Genomic DNA, 26,073 nt, shown 5'->3' on the forward strand with positions numbered 1-26,073 from the left:
TACGCTGGGCACTAGGGTAACAGGCTTTTACACGCACATCTCTTTTGATAATTAAGTGCAATAACCCTGTATTTGGGGTCAATATTAACATTGACTTTTTAAATCAGTGAATAGCCTCAAAGAAGTAATTTTTGTAACACAGCCAGGAAGTGGCAGAGCAATGACCAAGACCTAGCTGTCTGACTCCAAAGCCTTGATTTTATCCTCTACTCTGCAACAGCAAACAGACCAGAAAATGTAGCATTTCATTTGGCTATCATATGGGTAAATATTTAAGTAAAAGATAACATTCAAGGCTGGTGAGATAAAAAGGGTACTCTCAGACATGGTGAGTGGGGGTGTAGACTGAAACTACGTGTTTAGAAAGCAATTTGGCACCTGTGATTCAACCTATAAAAATGTTCATCCTCTTGTAAGCCCTAATCCCGTATCTGGGATTCTTTCTGAATGAAATCATCTGAAATAGAGCAAAAGCTTTATTCATAAACTCTAGATCACAATATTATTTATAGGATGCAAAAATTAAACATGGAAACTAAATAGCTTAAAAGTAGCTATAAATGTTCTGTAGCATTTTGGGTAACAACCTTAAATGCTTGTGTCATGTGTATAACATCATGGCATATTTTTTGTAGCATTAGAAGGAGGGAACCAGTTATGAAACCATCCATGCAGTATGATCACATGTATGTTTAAAAAACAACAACAAGGGGTCACTTGGGATGGCTCACTGAGTTGGGCGTCCAACTCTTGGTTTCTGCTCAGGTCACAATCTCCAGGTTGTTGGGCTCTAGGTTCAGCTCTGCGCACAGCATGGGAGTCGGTTTGAGATTGTGCCTCTCCCTCCATCCCTCACACCCGCCCCCACCCCTCCACCTCATGCCCACACTCTCCATCTCTCAAAAAAAAAAAAAAAAAAAAAAAAAGCATGAGGTGTTAGAAGAATGAGTCAGATTGAAACCCAGTGTGTTAGCTGGGTGCTTTTCCATAGACACATTTTTTTTCCTTCATTCTATTCTTCAGTATTTTCTGTATTTACATGTGTAAAAAATATATTTTAGTTTTACTACAGTGTGTACCATCAGTGACAAGAAAGCAGCAAAATCACAGTTTCCTAAGTATGAGTCTATTCTGTGAAAAACTGATGAACTGAGCCAGCAGAACCTTATGGTTAGGGGTTAGGTAACTTCACTATAGATGTCATCTACACACACCATTGTTTTTGTTTTGTTCTTTATGTCTAAATATATGCATCTTTAATGAAATATAAACAATTCCACTGAAACTTTTCTTTCTCAGTTTTATTCCAACATTTCAGATTTCAAGGGGAAAAGTTCACACGTTTGCAGAAACTACATTTTTTCAGAAAAATAATCTGATGATATTATCAGTAGTTACAAAAATTTTATATAGCACCTACCTAATATGTGTAAAAAAGAAAGACCAGAGGCACCAGGGTGGTATAGTCAGTTAAGCAACTCTTGGTTTCAGCTCAGGTCACGATCTCAGGGCCATGAGAGCTTCTCTCTCTCTCTCAAATAAATAAATCTTAAAAAAAAAAAAAAAAAAAAGAACGGAAGCTATCTATTACAATCTATTACTAACTCTTCTATGCTACAATCCTATTGCCCTCCACCATAACATATTGACTAATTCTGAATTCTGGAATTCCACTGATAGTTACAAAGCATTTGTCTCAATAGTGCACATAAATTTCCTTCTTGAAGAAACCCCATTTTTACAAGTGTGGTTTGTCAATGGAAGGTTTTCCACCCAGAATAAACTTTGAGTTCCAGGCCCCTTGTTAGTTTGAGTAAGACTAGGCCCTCTGGATTCAGTAATGAGAATGGCAAACAAACATTTGTGCAATATGAGCTATAACAGAGACACATAGTATCAAGTGAAACAGAAAAGAAGTACAGTTAACTTTGCTAACCAGAGAGGTACGCTGAGATCTGTCTGGGAAGATCAGTTTGCCCACTTCATCCTTAAGAAAGTAGAAATTCATACAAGGTAGGAAGAAGGGGAATAATGTGACCCTCTTTGTGTTAGTAAAGTAACTGGCAGCCATGTCTATTACTGGAAGAGTGGGTCCATGACACAATATTCGGTTAAGATCACCGGGGTCACCGCAGACAGTTTTGCTGTAAAAGTCCAGGGAGGAGAGAATGAAGGACTGACCCTAGGAGGTTCTGAAGATGAAGAGGAAATCGAATCCTTTAAAAATTTTATAGATAGGCTTTGAGGAGTCAGAGTAAAGGAGATATGATTGTAGGCTCTTCAATGGGTCATTAACTAGGGAGTATAAAAGAAGGAGAGGTCAAGACAATTAGGCAAGTTACAGGGATGCTGATTTTAAGTGTCTATGGGTAATCTAGAAATAAATGTACATTTAGCAACTGGAAATAAGAACTATGGTGAATGAGACATCAATCAATTCTCATTAAATAAATGAACAGCAGTAACATACTTAAAACAGGCCTTTTATTTCCAACTGTGTCTTTGGAAAATTTTGTTCAACTCAAGGATTTGAATATTAAATATTAGATATTAAATTAATCCTTTAATCATTTACCTTTAGATTAATCATCATTAATCATTTAAAGAGTAAGCATCATTTACCATAAAAAAAGTATTCACCATTTTTTAAAAGCTATAAAGATGTAAAATCACAACTATATCAAAAACCTATAGAGAGGGCAGCCCGGGTGGCTCAGTGGTTTAGCGCCACCTTCAGCCCAGTGCCTGATCCTGAGGACCCGGGATCGAGTCTCAAGTCGGGCTCCCTGCATGGAGCCTGCTTCTCCCTCTGCCTGTGTCTCTGCCTCTGTGTGTGTGTGTGTGTGTGTGTGTGTGTGTATGTATGTGTCTCATGAATAAATAAATAAAATCTTAAAAAAAAAACAACCTATAGAGAGAAATGCAAAAGAGAATTTTCTATTATGACCTTGACATTTCATACTATTCCCACTATCCTGCATACTTAAATACATATTCACAGTGTGTTCACCAGTATAATGGCCCTCAGTAAAAACAGAGTAAATAAAACTACCTTATCATCTGCTTTGTATGCCTAGTAGGCCATACAAATTTAATTGCTGATATAAGCTATAAAATTTCAGTACAGTCAACAGAGGTTTGATGGGTAATGTACCTATAAGGAAGACTCAAGAAACCACAAGTCTGCTCCTACCTTTATTCTCTCCCTATCAAAGATTAAATTACATAAGTACATAATTCATAATGTATTCACAGATATGAGCATATTAATCTTCAACAGAGACAAAGTAAAAGTTATTACTTAATCCTCTCTGCTTATATGATTTTAAAAAGCCAGTTTAGCTTGTGATAAAAGGCAATAAAATTTCAGAGGTAAGCAATAGAGTGGAAAGAGTCTAAATGAAGGAACCCATAACTTTGGCTTTATTCCCAATTCCTATAAACAGGTTGCTAAGTGACCCTGGAAGATCCAATGAACTCTTCTGTAACTTACTTGCAAAGACTATGAAACAAAGGAGAATGTGACACCTGTTGTGCCTTTCCAACAGCTTGTCTGAAGAGGGCTGGGATTTTCAGGACTAGAAGAAGATCTCAAAGAGCAATGACTCCCCTCTCCAATAAGTAGTATTGTGAAATGGCCACCCCATCAAAAGTGGCTTCCTCCCACTGTGTGAGAGCTCCAGGAAAAAAAACAATTTAAAGAAAAAAATGTGTATCGACTCCCAGTTTTCTATTAAATAGGGAGCTAGATTAGACCAACCCTCCTGTACACTTTCTTCAAGCTCTAATATTCTTCAACTCTGACTCTGATTCACCCATAAAATATTTGATTCTCATATATAACATGTAATTTCCAGAATTTATCATGTATCTTAAGATCTAGGCAGAAAGTATTTATGTACAGAGAATCATTTCATAGTGTTTCATAATTTTTGACCCAAATATCTATTAGTTTATGACTCAATAAGCTTTGTGCATTATTAGACTGTCCTTGTCTCATTACAGAGATCTAAATGAATAGTCACCCTTAGAACTTTAGCACTGAGTGTTCCAGACAGCTGTTTTCTAGTTTTATAACACTTCAGTTTTATTTTAATTTAGTTGAATGTATACAACAGTTGTTATTTACTATTGAGGAAAGGTGCCTGGCAGTCTTTGAAGTGTCAAGTGTAGAAGACTTAAACTTTACTGTGGTGGTTCTAGGATGCATCTGCATATTATTTGATATGCCTCCTTTAAGAGGTAGGGTCTAATTCCCCTCCTCTGTGAGTGTGGACTGGACTTAGCGACTTGCTTCTAACATAGAAAAGTGGAATTGATGGTATATGACTTCTGAGACAAGATCATAAAAGGCGCTGCAGCTTCCTCTTCATTGACTCTCTCTGGGACCACTTGCCTTGGGGCAAGCCAGAAGCCATGTCACCAGGACACTCAGGAGTCTGTGGAGATGCCCATGGGGTAAGAACTGGAGGTCTCCTGCCAAGAGCTGTGAGGACCTGAGGCATTCCTCTAACAGCTGTGTGAGTAGGCCACTGTGGAGGCAGATGAAACTTCTAACCCAGGCAAGCTGTCAGGTGACTGCAGCCCCTGCCAAGAATCTGAATGCCACCACTTGAAAGACCCTACACCAAAACCACCCAGCTCAGCTCCTCCTGATTCCCTGACCCACAGGAACTATGAGATAGTAACTGTTCTCTTAAGTTACTAAGGTTTGGGTAATTTTCTATGTAAAAATAGATAACTAAAGCATTTACCTGTAAAGATTTCCACTCAAAAAAAAAAAAAAAAAGATTTCCACTCGAGTTAGGGTACTCTATTTTCAAAAAATGATTGAATTCTATAATTCAATTATACAAATTTAAATCTGGACTGGACTTCAAAGAAAAGTCTGCCTCTTATTTTGCAGAAGAAGAAAATAGGACCTGTAGGTCTATTTGAAATCTGTATGCTTTCATTATTCCCTAACTCAACCGGAAATGTAAGAGCCCGCCGTAACACTGCCCTCTTCTTTACCTCCTTCACACCCAGCTTATTGCTTAATCCTATTGCTTTGACTCCTCTTGCCTCAGTCTAATTTTTCCTATCTCTACCATCCCAACTAGATCAGACGATGGTTATCTCTTCTGGACCAGCAATAGTAGCGTTGTAACTGTAATAGCGTTCTCATGTCAGCTTGTGTCCCCTATAATTATTTTTGAATATTGAATCCAGAGTTAATTTGTTGAAATGTAATTATGATTATCTCACATCTCCTTCCCATCTCCTCCCCCCAGACCCATTTGTTGACCTCCTATTATTGCCCATTGGTTTGCACTCATCCTCCAAGCTCAAGCAATTCTGACTGTATAATTCCTACCTAGAATATGCCTGCTATCCCATCTGGGCCACTAGGACTTTGCAAATATAATTCCCTCTGCCCCATTTATCTAGTCGACACCTGATTATCCTTCAGATCTCAATCACAATCAAGCCTGTACTAACCACCCTGCTACCCTGGCACAATCTCCCTGTGACTTTTCTTTGTAGTACTTCAAGGCAGTTGTATTGTTAATTCACAGATTTGTTTTTAATTGATGTCTGTCCTCTCTATTAGACAAGTCTGTAAATGTAGATACAATGTCAATTTCTTTTCACCTTTGTGCCCTAGCACTTACCACAAAGTCCAGAGCTTTATATGGTGTTCAATAAATATTTGTTGAATGAATGAATGTAACTATGCAAGAAGTTAGTGTGAGGCTAAAATCTAGGTTTTCTGACTCCAACTTTCACATTAATTACAATCTGCTGCTCTCAATTTGGTGTACTCAAGTCTGAGAACCAATGCAATGCATTTATTAAGTGCAAAGAAAATCACTGATATTTTTCAAATATTGTTTTTGGCAACACTAATGGTATATAATATCTAGGCATGATTACTGTATTAAAATGACAGAGTTCTTGTGCAGGCTTGATTACTTTGAGACCTTGCCACTTATTTCCTGAAATACATCTGTGATGGTTAATTTTATATGTCAATTTGACTGGTTTAAGGGATACCCAAGTAATTGGTTAAAAAAATGTATTTTCAGGGGGTTATGCCTGTGAAGGTATTTCTGGCAGAGGTTTAACATTTCATTTAGTGTATTGAATGAGATTTGCCTTCACTAGTATGGGTGGGTATCAACCTACTAGGAGTCCAATTGGAACAAAAAGGTGAAGGTAGGGCTAATTCTTCTTCTTTTTGAGTTGGAATATCCATATTCAGGCTCCAGGACTTATGCCAGAGGCCCCATTGTTCAGGCCTCTGACCTTGGACTGGGAGTTATACCACTGGACTGTGAATCTCAGGCCTTCAACTCAGACTAAATTATACTGCTAGCTTTTCTGGTTCTCCAGCTGGCAGACAACAGGTCATGGGACTTCCTGGCCTCCATAACCACATAAGCCAATTCCTAGAATAAATCTTCTCATATATTTATCTATTGGTTCTGTTTTCTCTTCAGAGCCCTAACTGGGTACAATAGCCATTACTTGAAACAATTCAAAAGCAACTTTTACTATAAATTGCTTTTACACAATAGGAGCGTTAATAAATTAGGAACTATGGTCCATCCTAATCCCTGCCAGTCAGCCTGTGGCCTGCCAGGTTTCATTTGTGGCCCAGAATATTCTAGAAGCCTTACCTAGAGGAGTGAGCAAGGCTTCAGTGGGCTTGTACCAGAGGTGCTTCTAGACACTCTGGGAAAAGAAAAGAAAAAAATAAATAAAACTAAGTAACTGAATGTATGAATGCTTTTTTACTCAAGAAGAATATATATGTAATGATTACAGAAAAGATGGAGAGGCTGTCTGAATCAGAATTGGCTGTTTTGGGGAAATACCTAGCTATTCCTCGTAACTATGTGTGAAGAAAGGGGGCAAACTGTATAGGCCCTTTGCAAACTCACTGGGGTCCTTGATTTAATCCAGTTATGAATCTTGCAGTACTTTCAGATGGGGACTAATTTTCAGATCACCGTGCCTCTCTGTTCCCTTCCTCAAAACTCCTCTGGGCATTGCGATCTGATTTGAAAAGAGGGTAGCCAGGGTGGCCCTGAAGCATTGAGGTGGTGACTGGTGACTGTCCAATGCTCTGACCTACTCTCAGCTACATGTTAGACATGGTGGCTTCCAGGACACATTGCAGGATGTTATGGTAAGTTCCTCAGAGGAAAAATAAATAAAGAATGGCTTTCCCAACTACTGAAAGACCTTTGGTTGAAAGGTATGGTATAAAGTACTTCGGAATCTGAAAGGTTTTTCTTTTTCCGGTGGAAATGACTTTGAAGGATGGCTCAATGCTGAGGCTAACTTGTAGAAGCTTATTAAAACATATTTAACGGAGTGCTTGGGTGGCTCAGTCAGTTAAGGATCTGCTTTCAGCTCAGGTCGTGATCCAAGGGTTCTGGGATGGAGGCCCATGGGCTCCCTGCTCAGTGAGGAGTCTGCTTCTCCCTCTTCCTCTGCCCATCCCCCTTTGTTTGTTCTCTTTCTCTCTCAAATAAATAACTTAAAATCTTTAAAGTAAAAACCATAATGGTATGCTGCAACCAACTGAGGTGTATAATCATGTTTCCACTAGAATATATACAGGAGTTTTCAACTTGAGATGACAAATGCGTGTACCTTTTTTGACTGATTGAAATTCATCCATTCATTTATTTAACTGTCACTTAATCACTGACCCAACACTTATTGAGCATTGACTATGTATGTTGTAGGTTCTGTTCTAAGTTCTGGGAATACAAGATTAGCAAGACTATTTCTCCCCCAAGAAACTCAGGCCACTGGGAAGCACAACGTGACAAACAAAAAATTACAAATCACATGCTCTAACCAAGCCTTGTCCTCAGAGCTCCAGGCTCATCTATTCATTTCCTGCTTAGCTTCTCCACTTGGCACCCAGGGGCACCTCAAATCTAACCTTCCCAGGCTAAATGCATCATTTTTTTCTACCTTCTCTATCAAACCTCCTCCTCCCCTCTTCCTTGTCCTCGTTTGTATGTGTTCCATCTCAATTTTTGAAGCCATTTCCTAGCCAGACCTCCATCCTAGAAACCTGAGAATAATTCTGAACCCATTCAGCTCTGGATTTCCATCAGTAATCAACTCCTGTGAATATTGTCTCTTATAGAGTTCTATAGCCCACCCACTCCTCCCTAACTCTGCTTCTGTTTTAATTTAAAATGCTGGTTAACTTCCCACCTGGAATCCCAGGCCAGTACTCTGACCCTCTCAAACACATCCTTCACAGAGTGTGATTCCCTGGGTTTTCTAATCGGACAGCTTAGCACAGAGCCTGACCCACGGTAAACATTACTGTAATTAACATCAAGTGTTAATGTAGATGAGAAGTACTGACAGTTCAGCTTTCTGAATGGAGAGTGTTTTGTTGTATGCTAGTCTGGAATGTCAGTATTCTGTTATCTCAAAGGCAACCAGGTCACTGGACATCTGGCTCACATACCCTAAATTTAGAAGAGATGATAAAATGTAATGGTGAAAACATTGATGTCTGGATCCAATGCTGCCATGTAATGCATCTAAAATAACACTGATGCTATTTTTTCTTCCTTTCATGTCATTCACACAGAATGCCAATTTTCTATTTGAACGGTTAGGATTAAGTTTAGCAGAAAGTGACAGAAAACCCCAAATAATAGTCTTTTAAAAGGACAGAAACTTTTCTTTCTCAAAATGATATCCAGATAGGCAGTCTAAAGCTGGTGTGGTGCCTGCCCATTCACCAGAGACCCCAGCTGCTCTTGTCTCTGTGCTCTGCCATCTTCAACACATGACTTCTACTTCATTGCAAAAAAGCTGCTCCAGCTCCTGCCATCACATTTGCATCAAAGCCAGGAAAGAGGAGTAGAGACAAAGAGAAGGCATGTCCATTCTTAGGTGCGCCTGGGTGGCTCAGTCAGTTAGATGTCTGACTTTGACTCAGGTCATGATCTCAGGGTCCTGGGATCGAGTCCTGCATTGGGGTCCACGCTCAGTAGGGAATCTGCTATCCCTCTCCTTCTATCCCTCCTCACCCCCCACCCTCTACTCATGCTCTCTCTCTCTCTCTCAAATAAATAAAATCTTTTTAAAAAGAAAAGAGAAAGGGAAAGAGGAAGAGAAGAGTATGTCTCTTCCTTTAAAGACCCTTCCCACAACAGGGAAGCCCCAGCAAAGGAGTCAGACGGTGAATGGCACAGTCATGAGGGGCGCCATCATCCTGTGGCACCTGCATGAAGTCAGAGCACATGCAGAGCTGGTACTGCAGCAGCGGCTAGACCCAAAGAAAGGCCAAAGTCTGAGAAAGATAAGGTTTAAAGATCTCAAGTGTCACCTAAGGGATGTCTAATGCAGTAGACATCTAAGTAGACTTGTCTCCACCACATTACGTTAAATTTGGGTTTCCTGTCATCGACAAAGCCTGTGTGCCTGAGTACCCAATGCCCAATACCGAAATACTGGCACCACTGAGTTAGTAGCAACAAAAGCATTTAGCCACCACCTGCTCTAGGCCAGGTGATCTGCTAAGAGCTTTACAGGTGCTATGTCACTGAATCTTCCCAACTAATGTGGCCGGAAGGTAGTATTTCTTCTTTTTCTTTTTTTATTTTGTTTTTAATTTTATGTGTGTGGAAACAAATGGAAGTGTTAACATGACTGGTAATCAGTGAGGTCAGGATTTACACTCAGGAGATCACCCAGGGCTTAGAATGCTGCCCTGCTGCAAGGCATGAATAATGAGAAAGATGTAAAATCACTGTGGGATTTTTTTTAATATTTTATTTTTTATTTATTCATGAGAGACACAGAGAGAAAGAGAGAGGCAGAAACAGGCAGAGGGAGAAGCAGGCCCCACGCAGGGAGCCCGATGTGGGACTCGATCCCGGGTCTCCAGGATCACGCCCTGGGCTGCAGGCAGCGCTAAACCGCTGCGCCACCAGGGCTGCCTCCAGTGTGGGATTTTAAGAAGATACATTCGGGAAAGTAAACCTCATGATCTGAAACAACATGTTAGTGTCTGATGGAAAATTTAATGATTTTTTTCTTCTCCACTATAGAGTTCTACCCATCATTCCTACCCAGAAACTCAAAATGCCTTTGGTGGCCAGGTTCTCCTGCTAGTACAGATGCCCAGGGACATGTCTCCTCACCTGGCTGGCTCTTTATTCATCCTCTCCTCCCAGAGAATCCAAGGGACACTAGCTTTCTCCTAGCATGGTCCCGCACTCCCTAGCTGAGCCTTCTTCCGTCTTTGGCCCTGAAAACGATATCTTCGTTTCTCCCTCTCTTCTTCCTCTCTATGCCAGAAATACTCTGAGTATTTCTGAGGAATTTCACAGCTTTCAAAAGAAGAAAAGCATATAAGGGGTTGAAATAACATCATTAAGAAATTTCAAACTTAGAAGCAGCCTTAAAAAGTTTTTTTTTTAATTTTTTTATTTATTTATTTATTTATTTATTTATTTATTTATTTATTTATAGAGACAGAGAGAGAGAGGCAGAGGCACAGGCAGAGGGAGAAGCAGACCATACAGAGAGCCTGACGTGGGACTCCATCCGGGGTCTCCAGGATCATGCCCTGGGCTGCAGGCGGCGCTAAACCGCTGCCCCACCGGGGCTGCCCAAAAAGTTTGATGGCTATGCCACTTACTCATTTTTCCTTGGAATACAAACATAACTAGATCAGACTGTCCAAGGTTCCTTCTTTCTCTGGCCCATCATTCTGGTAAAAACTGGATCCAGACAATCCAATTCCTTGATCCCTCATCTACTTGCAGGGCTGGAGCCCCTGGGATTGGCTTCCTCTGATGAGGAAGGCATCATCCTTCTTCCCACTCCACCCAGGCTCCTTGGTAAATCTGAAGGCCAAAAAGTATAGTTACTGACAAAGCAGGCTGACAAAGGCTCAAGGACGATTTATTTAAATTTCAAAGAAAACTCAGACTGCTCACCTTTACTGTCAATTCATTTTTCGTACTCAAAGTCATCTTGGACTATTCTGACAGTAACATCTCAGCCCAAGGAGTCTTTCCTTGATGGTAGTTTTACTCTCCCCATTTTCTTGACTCCAAGATAACAACCACCTCCTCATTCAGCATATTTTGGCTAAAAGCCTGCAGGGCCAGACACCATGAAAGGCAGGGGGTGTGAGGTACTTGCCTCGCATACTTTCAACACCACTTCTCATCATCTCAACATGTTTTCATACCATACTGCAACATCGAATGAATATGCACATTGTTTACCTTTAACTCGGAGTTTAGATCATGTCTTTGATAGGCTCCTGTGGACCTAATTCGAAGCATGTGCACTCACTCTTTGGTCCCAAATAGTACAACTTTTTGTCCGCTTCTTTACCATCTTTCTTTCCAAATATCCCACTAAAAGCTGATGTAACATAACCTATGGATGTTGGCCCTACCTGAATTATCTTGAGGGTCATGGGCCCTAATGCATCACAGACTGTCTGAGACTACACCATTCAGTGCTGCTAGACCAGCAGGGACACATCAATCATTTGGGTAAAGGTCAGAATCATCAAATAAACACCTAGAAGACTCAGCATTCTGTTAGAATTCACAAAAAATGAAAAGATCCCAGCACCTGACCTGTGTCTTAGCTTTGTCCCTGATATAACACAATTAAAAAACAGGGAATCTATTTTTTAGATTTATCTAAAAATCTATTTGTGACAGGGATCTAAACAGGCTATACATCCTAGAATGACTCTTTAGTTTTAACTATTCAGTCTATAAAATTATACTTGATATTTGTAGCTAAGTAATTGTCACTTCTTACCAGATGACAATTTCTACTGGAGACCTATAATTAAGTGAAAAAGAAAAAAGCCAAACACATTACATGAAAAAGAAAGAAAATTCACCATTTCACAAACTGCCTTACAGGGCTACCTAGGTGGCTCAGTTGGTTGAGCCTCCGACTTTTGATTTCAGCTCAGGTCTTGTTCTCAGGGTCATGGAGTACCGGGCTCCATGCTGGGTGTGGAGCCTACTTTAAAAAAAAAATTTACAAAATTTCTATGTGTTCATGTATCAGAATCAGAGATTACTTATAGAAGGTAATCTGTATGTTAGCAGAAGAAATATTGTGAGATTGACAAGAATTGTAATGCAATGTTAATTAATTTTTTTAAATTTTATTTATTTGTTTATTCATGAGAGACATAGAGAGAGGCAGAGGGAGAAGCAGGCTCCCTGCAGGGAGCCTGCTGTGGGACTCGATCTCAGGACCCCAGGATCATGCCCTGAGCCAAAGGCAGATGCTCAACCACTGAGCCACCCAGGTGCCCCTGTTAATAAGTGTGAACAACACTACTTGTCTCATAAAAGTGATGCGTTGGTTTTCACTTTTTTGAAAAACTGACTTCTATCTTTTAAGAAGGATGTCATATCAAAATAATAATTTCCTTCAAGGAATTTCCTTATTCCCTTAACCGTGGGGAGAAAATTATGTTAAAATGTAAAACCTCTGTAAGTTCAATACTTTAGAGAATATAGTAAGATAAATGCTCTCACATAATTTTATGTATTTCCAATAGAGATGTAAGGTGGTACAATATTGCTGAAAAAGTTTGACACCATGTCAGGAGTCCTTAATATAGTCTTATTAGTCTTTGATCATTAATTCATTTCTAAGAGTTTATACTAAAAAAAATAAAGGTTTAACACACACACTTACAGAGATGTTTAATATATATTAGTGCAAATATATAGTGCACAGCATAATATAGATTAGTGCAAACAAGGACAACCTAAATGTCCCCAAACAAGGAAAGTTAAAGAAATTATGGCATATCCATTATAATGTAATGTTTATTACACATGAGAAAAATTGTATTTTTGACAATTACATGTAAAATATAATTACATGTAAAAATGCTTGTAAATGTAATACTACAATCAAGACACAAAACATGGCATGCACTATAATCCCAATTTTAAAAATTATGTTTATATATTCATGAAGAAGTCTGAAAAACAAAAATAGTAGCTGTTATTCCTAAGTGGTAGGAAATATACTTAATATTTAAAAAATATTTTCCATATTTTCTGAAGTAACCTTTTTTTAAAAAGATTTTATTTATTTATTCATGAGAGACAGACAGAGAGAGAGAGGCAGAGACACAGGCAGAGAGAGAAGCAGGCTCCATGCAGGGAGCCCGACATGGGACTCGATCCCAGGTCTCCAGGATCAGGCCCTGGGCTGAAGGTGGCGCTAAACCGCTGAGCCAATCTGAGCTGCCCTCTGAAGTAACTTTTAATGATAAAATATTATTAAACCGCATTTTAACACCTTAAATATAATTTTAACTTAACAATATAATTATCGTTTAAATACTGTAAGCAAAAAATTTTGAAATACTGGGTGAAGCTATGCAACTTTGATTGCTAACATTACATAATTCATGAACAAATTGGGAGGAATAAAAAGAATAGTGTTTAACAAAGCATTTTTTTTGCTTTATCGAGCTATATTTTCCATATAATAAGTTGCATATATTTAAGGTATAAAATGTGATGAGTTTTAACATATTTATACTCTCATGAAACCATCACCATAGTGTGGATAAGGGATGTTAATACTGTTATCCCAAAATGTTTCCTGGTGACTTTTCATAATCTATTCCTCCCTTCCCCCCAACTGAGGAAGTTCTGCTTGGCTTTATGTATGTGTACCTAATTTGCATAAACAAATATCTTCATAAGGATGCCTGGGTGGCTCAGTGGTTTGGCCACCTTCAGCCCAGGGCATGATCCTGGAGTCCCGGGATTGGGTCCCACATGGGGCTCCCTGCATGGAGCCCTCTGCCTGTGTCTCTTCCTCTCTCTCTGTCTCTCATTAATAAATAAAAATAAAATCTTAAAAAAAAAATAGCTACCATGAACACTGTGTACAAAATCTCTGTGTAGAATCACTGTCATTTCTTTGAGTAACTGCCCAGGAGTGGAATGGTTGGGTCAAATTATAGATACAACTTATGAGGAAACCGTTTAAGGTTTTCACAGTGCTTGCACCCTTCACATTTTTACCGGAGAGAATTCACTTGCTTCCTAGTCTCACAAACACTTGATAATGTCAGTCTTTTTCATTGTTGCCACTCTAATGATTGTGTAGTCATAGCTCATTCAGATTTTAATTTGTAATTCATTAATAGCTCATGAGGACCTTTTAATTTGTTGTCATCCATATATCTTCTTTTGCTAAAGTGTCTGTTCAAATATGTTGCCCATTTCAAATAAAAGTTACTTTCTGATTGGTTTATAAGAGATATTTTTATATTCTAGATAAAGTACTTTGTATGTAAAGGTTTTGTGAAGATTTTTCTCACAGTTTGTGGCTTGCTGTTTCATTTTTATGGCAGTCTTTTAAAGAGCAAAAGGTTTTTATTCTGATAAAGTACAATTACTGAATTTTTTTCTTTTTCACTCTGTGCCTTTGGTGTCATTTTTTAAAAGATTTTATTTATTTATTCATGAGAGATACAGAGAGAGAGGCAGAGACACAGAGAGAGGCAGAGACACAGACAGAGGGAAAAGTAGGTTCCCTACAGGGAGCCTGATGCAGGACTCAATCCCAGGACCCCAGAATCATGACCCAAGCCAAAGATAGTCGTTCAACAATTGAGCCACCCAGGTGCCCCATTGTGTCATATTTAAGAGCTCTTCAACAAACCAAAAGTCATTAAGATTTTCTCCTGTATTTTCTTCTAGAACTATTATAATTTTAATTTTATACTTAGGTCTACAATACACTTCAAGTTAATTTTTGCATATGTTGTAAAGTATGTTTTGAGGTTCCTTTTTGAGGGGTATGGTTATCCAATTTTTCCAATACTATTTATTAAAAAGATTTTCCTTTCCTCATTGAATTACTTTTGTGGAAAATCAATTGAATCTGGACACTCTCTTCCTAAATGTCTATTTTATGCAGGCCAATTCCACACAACTTTGATTACTGTAGATTCATGGTAATTTTGAAACCAAATGGTATATATCTATCAACTTCATTCCTTGTTTGGACCTATTCCAGGTACTTTGCATTTTCATATGAATTTTAGAATCAGTTTACTAATTACTACAGAAGAAAAGAATATTGATTTTGACTGGGATGTCAATTTCAGAAGAATGGACATTTTAACAATATTGATTCTTCTACTTTATGAAAACACTTCATGTCTTCATCAGTTTAAGTCTTCTCTAATTTCTCTTAGAAATGTTTTATAAGTTTTGATGTATAGGTCTTACCATGTTTGGTCAGATTTATCCCTAAATGTTTAATACTTTTTTTAAAAAAGATTTTATGTATTCATGAGAGACACACAGAGAGAGAGAGAGAGAGAGAGAGAGAGAGAGAGAGGCAGAGACACAGGCAGAAGGAGAAGCAGGCTCCATGCAGAAGCCTGATGTGGGACTCGATCCTGGGACTCCAGGATCCTGGGTGGAAGGCAGGCGCTAAACTGCTGAGCCACAGAGATCCCCTAAATGTTTAATACTTTTGATGCTCTAAAAATGGCATTGATTTTTTTAAATTTCAAGTTGAGACTGTTCTTCACTAGTATATAGAAATATGCTTGGCTTTTATATATTAATCTTGTATCCTGTAACATTGCTACACTCAATTATTAATTTTAGCACCTTTTTTGTGATGCCATTGGATTTTCTATAGGTGATCATGCTTCCTCCAAATACAAATAGCTTTACTCCTTCCTTTCTTATCTGCATGCCTTTTACTTCTTTTTCCTGATTTATTGCACAGCCTAAGATCTCCAGTACCAACTTAAATAAGTCAGAATAGATATCCTTGCCTCCCTCATTCCCAATAGTAGGGAAAAAGTATTCAGTCTTTACCATTAAGTATGATGTTAGCTGAGGTTACCCTTTATGAGATTGAGAGGGTTCCTATTTGTATTTTGCTGAGAGTTTTGTTAGGGATGTTGGATTTTTAAACATTTTGAGCATTATTTAAGTTTGAGCAATTAATGGGGCATCTGGCTGGCTCAGTCAGTGGAGCATGTGACTCTTGATCTCAGGGTCCTGAGTTCAAGCCCTACAATGGGTGTGGAGCCTACATAAGTAAATAAATAAAAACAAAGAAAGAAAGTTTGAGCAATTACTTTATTTTTTTAAGGATTTTATTTATTTGAGAGAGAGAGAGGATGAGCAGGGAGGAGGGACAGAGGGAGAGGGAGAAGCAGATTCCCCGCTGAGCAGGGAGCCAGATGGGGAACTCAATCCCAGGACCCTGAGATCATGATGTGAGCCAAAGGCAGACACTTAACCGACTGAGCCACCCAGGCACTCCAAGCAATTACTTTAATATAACCTTAAATTTTGCACCAAATACATATAAGAGTAAGTCATGTTTTAATTTTTTTCGTAATTTTTTCAATGGATTTATAGTATGTCCAACTAATAAAAATGAGTTTTCTTACTAGTATTAAAAAACAAATTCTCAGCTTTATGACAGCTTCAATAATAAACAGAACCTTAAGTGATTTGAGGTTGAGGACTATTGTCTCTCACAACAAACAATTAAAATTTTAGTTTGGATATATTGTGACAATAAGAGAAGTTAATTAGGCAGCAATTACTGCAATGTGCTAATAAACACAGATATCTGGTTTCAAAGACATATGTGTGTGACAAGGACTCAAGTTATATACTGATGTGTGGGTAGCAGTGCTATCTCTGCTCTGTGCTAATTTTTGAGTGGAGGCCAACCTGCCATATAGGCTTCACAGTGTTCCTTATTTATTGTATCAGGGCATCACAAAACACATATTTTAAGGGACTTGAGCTAAGGTAAATTCAGCCTTGATGTAGACTAATGAAGTCAAAAGAACCATTGAGAATAAAATTCCCCAAACACCCAGAATCAAAAAGCTGATATGAAAGACCCATTGTTTCTTATCATAGGTGCATAATGTACCATTTTATGAAAATATACAAAGATAGTATCATAACTTCTAGGCAGATTGTCAGGAAATCCTACTTTAAAAAAAGAAAGCAAAGAGCCACACCTAATTTACTATTATTTGAAAAAAAATCCATTGGTCTGTGTGATAAACCCTAAAATAGACTGATTATATACCTGGCTAGTAGCCAAGCCATTCTTTTGTGAATTCTAAGATAGTGGACCTTCATTGTTCTGTTTGTTATCATTGCCAATTCCTATCAGACTGATCTTCAGTAGTTATGTGGGCTTCTGCCATTTATCAAGTCTTAGGATTAAAAGTCTCTACTTGTCCAAAACAACAATTCATTTGTTTAGTAAGCATACATTTGATAAAATTTGCAAGGTTCACCCATAATTGGTAAGCCTCCACTATTTCTAAGTGGAAGAAAATAGTAAAATCAGCTACATTTATTTGTAGTAGAGACATCTCCTCCCTTCTTTAATTTGGCAATGAATCATTTTAGATTTCACTAAAATACAAATTTTCTGTTATTTAAAGGAAGTCATATTTGGTAAGACGTATGATAACAAACTCTAGCACATAGAGTTGGTGACACTGTTACAAAATTACAGAACCTTTAATAAATTTATTTTTATTGGTGTTCAATTTGTCAACATACAGAATAACACCCAGTGCTCATCCCGTCAAGTGCCCACCTCAGTGCCCGCCACCCAGTCACCCCCACCCCTTGCCCACCTCCCCTTCCACCCCTAGTTCATTTCACAAAATTACAGAACCTTAAAGCAAAAAGGGACCTGATTTCATGTGGGAATAACTTCTTGCAGAATTCTTATGCCTGCTCTGGTCTTCTAGAGATGAAGATTTCATTGTGTCCTTTGGTCTTTGTATCATTTAACTTCTGTACTACCAGGCTCATGAAGTTCTTTTGCCAAAATTTCTTTCTCCATTTTAATCACAAAATCCTTCAGGTCTGCCCTTTATAGGAATAGGAACAATTTTCTCAGTGAGACTCTAACCCACTAAACTGCATCCCGACAATCTCTAAATGTGGTTTTTATAAAACAACGATAACATCAGCTCGGAGATTATCCCATATATACTTGTAAGTGTGTTTCCTTTTGATTTGGGTGCCTGAGTCTACATGACAAACTAGACTGCAAAGGAGAACAATGAAAATAGGAAGACAAAAAAAACTTACAATCAGTTCCGAAATGCACTCTGGAAAGTTATTCTGAAAAGTGAGCAAAGAAATAAAAAGTAACAAAGAGAAAGACAGGAAGGAGGAATGTAAATATTTACATATTAGTCATAGAAAATCATAATAAATTTTTGTTAATGCCATACTTTACTTGCTTAGATTCTGCAGAAGAGATGAAGGAAAGACAATATATAAAATCTTAATACGACGAAAGACAATACATCTTTTCTAAAGGTAGAAAAAGACTTCTAAAATGTCCCTTAAACTCTAGCAATTTGAGAGTTGTGTAAGTGGCCCTGTGTCCCCTTAGAGGAGCCAGGCACTCTCCGTCAGTGTGAACTTCCTCTGGCTTCCTCAAAGCTCTTAAACATCCCAGGAGTTCACAGCAATACTTGTCCGTGAGTTCCATGGCTCATCCCTGGACCTGAGTCCTGATGTCCTCCTCAGGGCTGTATTGTCCAAGACCTCGCTCCCTGGGAAGGAGAAGGAAAGGGCAGGGCAGGAACCAGAACAGGGATCAGAATGAGAGGGTTTGGTTACAGGGCCACGTTAATTGTGGGTGCTACCTTTGAACTCAGCCAATGCCCCCAGAATGGGTCCTTCCAGATTGCCTGTGGTTGAACCTTATTGTAGTGATCATTTCACAATATGTACATATATCAAATTATCGTGTTGTACATTTTAAACTCACACAAATGTTATACATCAGTCATATCTCAATAAAGCTGAAAGAAACTAAATAAAGGCACTGAGGACTATTTATTTCGGGGGCCATCCTGAGTTACAACGACAGGATTTCCTGTGAGAGAAGACAGATGCTTTTCTTTAGAATAATAAACATTCCACAATCCCATAGAGGCAATCTTTTGTTTGTTTCTTCAGCCTGGACAATGGGAAGTCAGAGGCCTCATGCTCAAGGTCACTGGGCAGGCACAAACTTCCAGAGCGCAAAGGAAAGGTAGAAATCCCTAGGAAGGAAGGTAGGAGTGTGCCCTGCTGCCCAGAAGGCCTCCCGGTCCCACTTCCTCTCTTTTCTCTCTGCCACCGGGTCCCTGGCTCTACTGCCACTGCCACCGCGTGGCCTCCAGAGCATTTCCACCATTTATTCTGATTTAGGTGTGGGAAATCAGTGTTCCTCTTGGCTCAGCTGGGACTTGGTTGGAACTAAAAATCAAAACAAAACAAAACGCTGAAGGAAAAGAAAGCAAATATAAGAGCAGAGAAATGGATAGGTTTACAGAGATGTTTTTTTATCCTAATCTCACCAAGGTCCAGGCTGGTTAGCTTGGCTCTGTTTGTGGAGTTTGCTGAGCTCCAGGGCTTTTTCCTGGCCTCCACACTGTCTGGCCAGATAGGGTAGAGGCTGGACTGAGCTCCTCAGATTTCTAGCTCAATGTTACTTTAGGTTTTTTAGTGGGTTTGTGTGTGTGTGTGTGTGTGTGTGTGTGTGTGTGTGTGTTTTGTTTTGGCCCAATGTTACTTTGGAAAAAATGATCTAGAGTGGAATCTCAGGAAGGATTTTTGGTTCCTTCTGGAACTTGCTTTTGTGTCTGTTGTCTGGGATCAGCCCTGGGATTGTCAGCTCCAGTGTGAGGCTCAACTGATCTTTCTTCACCCCACCCCACCCCACCCTCCCCTGAATTCTGTTGGCCCAGCTTTGCTTCTTTCTTTTCTTAAATTTTTAATTAATTAATTAATTAATTTTTTTGCTTCTCTTTCTACGCAGAGAAAGCATTTGCCTCCCTGACCTGCAAGGATCCTGCTCTTGATCATCAGGCATTTGTGTTCAGCACCATCCTCCAGTTAATCTTTATGACTCTGGCTCTTGGAGTCCTGCTTTGCTCTAATCCCTTTCTGCTTAGCTGGTTCGCCTCAAGTGGGTAGTTATGGCTGGGTTTATTCTTTGGGTGAAACACAGCACATTTCCTAATTTTACTCTAAGTCAACATCTGTAGAGTGGTCTTTACATATCAATGCGATTAAGTGGAGTGATTCTATCTACATCTTCTGTATCTTCACTAATTTTCTGTCAAGTTGTTCTATTAATTCTACGAGGGGAACACTGAAATCTCCAACTGCAACTGTTGAATAGTCTCTTTCAATTCTGTTAGTTTTTGCTTCATGTATTTGGGGGCTGTTTTTAGATATTATCCTTTTACAATTATTACATCATGATTGGCTTATCAACCCAAAATCATGAGAAACATTTTCCTGAAGACATATATTAACTGATCTATCCAGTCCAGCTACTATATAGTTTGTTTGCATTATGTATCTTTTCCCACCTTTTTGTTTTCAACCTACTTGAGTCTTCCAATCCAGTGTCACAAAGTTGTCCACACTGAGACAAAGACAAAGAGAAAAGCTTATATAATTTTTCTTCCTCAAAAGTTTCTCCTTGTCCAAATATAGACATCTTTCTGTTTATTCTACTTGGGATTATTTGAGCATCTCGAATCTGCAGATTGTTTTTGTTTTTTTTTTCCAAATTTGAACTTTTGGCCATTATTTCTTCAAATATGTTTTTCTTCACCACTCTGTCTCTCATCTCTTTATGGGATTCCTATTATATATTTGATGTCGTCTCATAGGTCTTTGCGGCTCTCTTTACTTTCCTTCTATTGCTCTCTTTGGAGCTCACTTATACCTGCTTCTCGCATCTCCAAATCAGTGGTTGAACCACTGGGTTGAACCCAGCTAGTGAAAATTTTTGAAAATGTCAGTGTGGTTTTTTTTTCAACTCTAGAATGTGTGTGTGTGTATGTGTGTGTGGTTTCTATTTCTCTACTGATACCTTGAGTTGCTGAATTGTTGTCATAATATTTCCTTTAATTATTTGAATGTGTTCATTATAGTTGCTTTGAAATCTTTTCCTGATAAAGCCAACATCTGAGCTCACTAAAAGTCAGTTTCTATTAACTACTTTTCTAACTATGAGTCACTCTTTCCTGTTTCCTTGTACATCTCATAATTTTTTGTAGAAAACTGGACATTTTAGCTAATATGTTGTAGCAACTATGAATTTTGATTAATTTCTTTTTAGTACTACAGAATTTATCTTCCCTACAGTATGCAGCTGTTGACATGTTTGCTGAGATTTTAATTGTAATTTTTGTTTCTTTCAGCCTAATTTCCTAGGGTTTACTTTTAGGTCTGCATAGCTGAGTAGCCTGCCAGTGGTCTGGGCAGAGGTTGTCATCAAACAGCCAAAGGCTGTGAGGCATTCACACTCTGCTGACCCATCTGTGTGGTGGTCAGGAGGACGTTCAAAGCATGGCCATGTGTTCTAGGCCCCTTGTATTTCCTTTCTGCTGAGCTCTCTCAGGTCTTCTCTGTGCATTCATGTAGTCTCCCAGTCATTCAGGGAAGAGCTTACTTAGCATGTTAGAGATGAGTAATGCTTCAGTGTCACACTCAGATGCAAAAAGAAGTAAAAACCACAGAAGCATGAGACCCTGATAGAATCATAAAGAAGTGTCTTGGGTGAGTAAAAACTGTAGAAATTACTTATCAAATATAACTGGAAAGGAAACCATCACGAGGTCACTTACTCAGGTGCAACCAAGATGGTTCGATTGTATCTCTTAAAATACAAGGCTTACCTTACCGTATTGTGACCTGGTGGTCCTCTACACAAAGGAACTTTTCAAGATGGCATAAAATGCCCTTTAATATCTAGCACATCTTATCAGCCTTATTTTTCACTCTGTGTCCATTGTCACACTGCCATGTGGTCCAACACGTCAACTCCTGTGCTGCCATAACTCCCCTCCACATGTCCCTACTTGCCTGACCACTTTAAACACAGAGAAAATGATACACATTTTGTGATCCCATTTCTGATTTCTCAAGACAAAGTACACTCAACTTCCTTGTGTGCAATAAACGAGAAAGAAGGATGTTCAATGATACATCTTTGGCTGGCTGTGCTATGGACTGAGATTTAACTTATATCCTCATGTCCCTTCACACAACAAAATAAATAGTAGGCTAAAGATGAAATTTTAAAAAGGGAAGTATAGAAATAAAATAAGAGGGTTTTGGTTAAACATGATAGACTGAACAAAAGAATTATGTTTTTACTCCCGAAAACTCACTAAAATTATTTTAATGCCTATGGGGAGAAGGTAACAAGAAGTGAAATAGTTTCTACCCTTGAGCTCCAGAAAGATTCAGGCATTTGAAGGCTGGGGTGTGGCACTGGGCTGAAAACAGGAGGGTTGGACGAAGGGAGTGGTTGGGATATTCACATCGCTTCCTCTACCCTAGGATTCCTTCCTCACCTCTGCAGAGGACTGGAGACCAATCCATTCCCTGGAGAAATTGAACCAGACAGGCCTTGAACTCTGGAACATTAGCATAGCTTAAAGTAGGGGGTGAGCCACCACACACTGAAAAAGGTATGTTTGGGGGGTGTCAATTTAAAGTCTTAATAATAATTAATGGGATCTCCCAGAATTCTGAGAGGCAGCCTTATAATTTACCCTTTAGACCAGAGACTGGAGGACTTTTTTTTTTTAAGATTTTATTTATTTATTTGAGAAAGTGACAGAGCAAGCATGAACAAGGTGGGGGGAGATGGGCAGAGGGAGAGGGAGAAGCAGACTCCCCTCTGAGCAGGGAGCTGATGCGGGGCTTGATCCCAGGACCCTGGGATCATGACCTGAGCTGAAGGCAAATGCTTAACCACCTGAGCCACCCAGGTGCTCTGATTTTTTTTTTTTTTTTATATGTGAAACTGACAAGCTCTAAGCAAAGGACTTCTATATACTGATATACAGAGGAGGCTACCCACAGAAACAGCAGCACCCCTACTTATTCTGAAACCCATCCACTGACAGTCTTGCCTCTGCATGAAAGGCTTCCAATCAGCTTTTCTTGTTTCTGGTTTCTTTTCTTTCCTTTTTTCTCCCCAGCTGACCACTAGAAATTATTCTTTATTGTGTAAGCCTTTAAACTTTAAAGCAAAAAAAAAAAAAAAGTTAATTTTAGTGTTGACCAAAGCCCGGGCCTTGGGGCATTACTCAGCCTCTCTCACCTGACGGGATTCAGTGAAGAAACATCACTTACCAACCACCAGCCCTAAAATCTTGTTAGCTGAAAAGAGCCAATGCTTTAGAAGAATCTAATAGATAATTTGCCTTTGCAGTATAGAGCATTCTCATCAAAATTATTATTCCAAGTTGCCTCATCTGTGATCTAAGAGTTACCAGTACCTACTTTACTTGTAATAAATAATCCAATCCTTATGCAGAAATATAATCAAACAGTGTAAGAAAAATCCTCAAACTTGAATGGCCTCAGGAAAAGGGACACAGAGGTCATTCTACTTTTCTATTATTCGGGGGTAAAAAACAAGCAACAGACAGCAAAGGCTTGTAGGGATGACAGTGCAGTCTGATGACAGGCCCACCTATGGCAGGGGCAGTGGCTGCTGAGGAGATGGTGGCTGACATGATCACGATGGGACCGGTGGCAGCTTAGGTGACAGGGCATCTCCTCATGGTCAATCCAGGAGTGATAGCAGCTGAGGTGGCTACAGCCCAAGGACCACAGACCTTACTGGTGAGGGATGCACAGTGGCTATTGGTAAGAGGCTATAACAAAGTTGCTGTGACTACAAGTTAGGAGACCCCTTCTCTTAATTCTCAAAGGGAACACCACTGTGGGTAGACAGAGGCCCCTGGCCAACTGCAGGTAGAACTGCTTCTTGTGGTTGGAGCTGTGGACTGAGCAAGCTCTTCACAAACGTCAAGGTAAACAGTCTGTTCAACTCTACTGTGTTTATAGGTAAGCAACCTCTTCTGTGGCCCAGGAAACTGGAAAATGAGGAGGGATGAGCAGCTGGTTGCTAAAGACAGGGACCTCGGGTCTGTGTGGCCTCAGGGTCAGTGCTCTGGGGTCCCTCCCATGGGTATTGTGGGGGACAGCTCCCCATTCCAAAGTCTTGTGGGAGGAACTGGCATCCCCGGCCACCCAGGCTGGGCACCGAGAGAGAACTGGAGGGACTGTTGGTGGGGCTGGAGGCTGTGTGCGCAGGGGCTGCAGACTTGGCAGAGGCAGGCTTCTTCCACAGCCTCGAACATGGGAATACTCTTTCTGGGCCACCGACCCATTCCCCAGCGAATGGCACAAACTGGGGCTAGCCAGACACTTCCTTGTTTTTCAATTGCCCAATGCTCCAAATCCTCAGAGCTTACCCCCGTGTCTTCCTACGCACTGTGCCCATAGCTCACACACGTGTGTGCCGCCACATCTCTGGCTCCAGGAAAACTGCTTCACGCCAGTCCTCCTCCTCCTCCTCCCACCTACGGTTGGGCCAGCGTCCGCTGGGGCTTTCGGCACTGCTTACCCAGTCCTGCTCTTTTTTAAATATTTTATTTATTTATTCATAGACCCAGAGAGAGAGAGAGAGAGAGAGAGAGAGAGGCAGAGACACAGGCAGAGGGAGAAGCAGGCTCATACAGAGAGCCTGACGTGGAACCCGATCCAGGGTCTCCAGGATCACGCCCTGGGCTGCAGGCGGCGCTAAACCACTATGCCACTGGGGCTGCCCCCCAGTCCTGCTCTTGAAAATGAATTATTTTGAGTACTTTCAAGTTTGTACATTAAGAGGGTTTATATACACGTACTTATTGACAATGACCGTGGAGGCGGAAGATAGTGATGGTGACTTGCATCCAGGTAGCCGAGGGCCAGGAGGGTCTGTGCCATACATTTTTGGCCTAGGATCAAGTTAGGAGGGGAAGGGAAGCCTATCGGGAAATAGTGGAGCCACAGTGGGCCAGACTGGAGGGCCCAGAGCTGGTGATATTCAGGATCTTCAGAAAGGAAAAGAGCCAGTGTCCAGGCAGCTGATAACCCTGGGCCGTTAGTTCAGAGCCACCCCCCTCCAGACAGCCCTGCAGACAAACCCCGACCTCTTCTCTTTCAGGAACAGATATCACCTTCTTCTCCTCTTTCCTGTTCCCCGCCTACTACCTGTCAGCCAACAGCCCCAACAGCCGCAGCAGCCCCAGAGTGAACGCCCCCAGGACCTGAGGCTGCAACGAAGGATAAGCCTCCCTCTCTGCCATCTGCTCACTTGGTGAGGGGGAGGGAATAGAAAGAACTGAGCATTACTCACATCCTCATTGCCACAATCTTTAGCTTGTCCCACATTTGAGAGCAGTCCCCCATAGGAAATAAAAACTGATATGGAACAAACGTGTCTTCCCAATCACCACAAAGGCAGTCTGCCAAGGTGAATGTGATGCATGCCCCTCCCAAGGTGGGATGGAAAGAACCTCCTGAAGTTTCCCGACACACGGGACTAGGGTGGCTATGTCGCCCTCTTATTTGTGTAGGCTGTACCTGATTTTTGGACAGTGTTATGGTCCTGCTAATCTTTTACACAGAAACGAGTAACTGGTCTCCTGAGCTCTGACCTGTTAGGTTTCTGTCGCCCTCTGTTTTTGCCTTTGTCCTGCTCTAGTTCATATGTTGAAACCCTGCTTCGGAAGGTGAGGGTGTCGGGAGGTAGGGCCTTTTGGGGAGATGACTGGGATTAAGTGAGGTCCTGAGTGTGAAGCCCTTGTGAATAGGAACAGTGCCCTCATACAGCTCAGGAGAGAACTTGCTTCCTCTGCTGGCTCTGCCGTGGGAGGACACTGTGAGAAGGCAGCCATGGGCAACCAGAAAAGGACTCTCCAGAGCCACGCTGGCACCCTAATCTTACACTTCCAGTCTCTGGAACTGTGAGAAATAAATGTTTATTGTTTATGTGCCACCTAGTAGATGATATTCTGTGATAGCAGCCTGGACCAGACATTGTTAGACATGGTGATTGGATAAGACTGGAGACTGGGCTCAGGACTCTCGGTAGTACTGTGGCCTCATGACACAGATCTCCAAAAATGGAACAAAGAAATAAAAA

General features: G+C 40.2%; 1 long non-coding RNA gene and 1 other non-coding gene across 2 annotated transcripts; both read left to right on the forward strand.

Annotated features, from left to right (window-relative positions):
• The first annotated feature begins 2,859 nt into the window (after nt 1–2,859).
• LOC140630924 (uncharacterized) lies at nt 2,860–26,073 on the forward strand. The gene is made up of 3 exons (XR_012028610.1): nt 2,860–4,458; nt 22,428–22,558; nt 25,093–26,073. It is a non-coding gene; the product is annotated as an uncharacterized lncRNA (long non-coding RNA).
• Nucleotides 6,584–6,718, forward strand: LOC140631314 (small nucleolar RNA SNORA52). The gene has a single exon (XR_012028951.1). It is a non-coding gene; the product is annotated as a small nucleolar RNA SNORA52 (small nucleolar RNA).

This window comes from Canis lupus, chromosome 3, assembly GCF_048164855.1.
Source record: "Canis lupus baileyi chromosome 3, mCanLup2.hap1, whole genome shotgun sequence".
In the NCBI taxonomy this organism is placed as follows: Eukaryota; Metazoa; Chordata; class Mammalia; order Carnivora; family Canidae; genus Canis; species Canis lupus.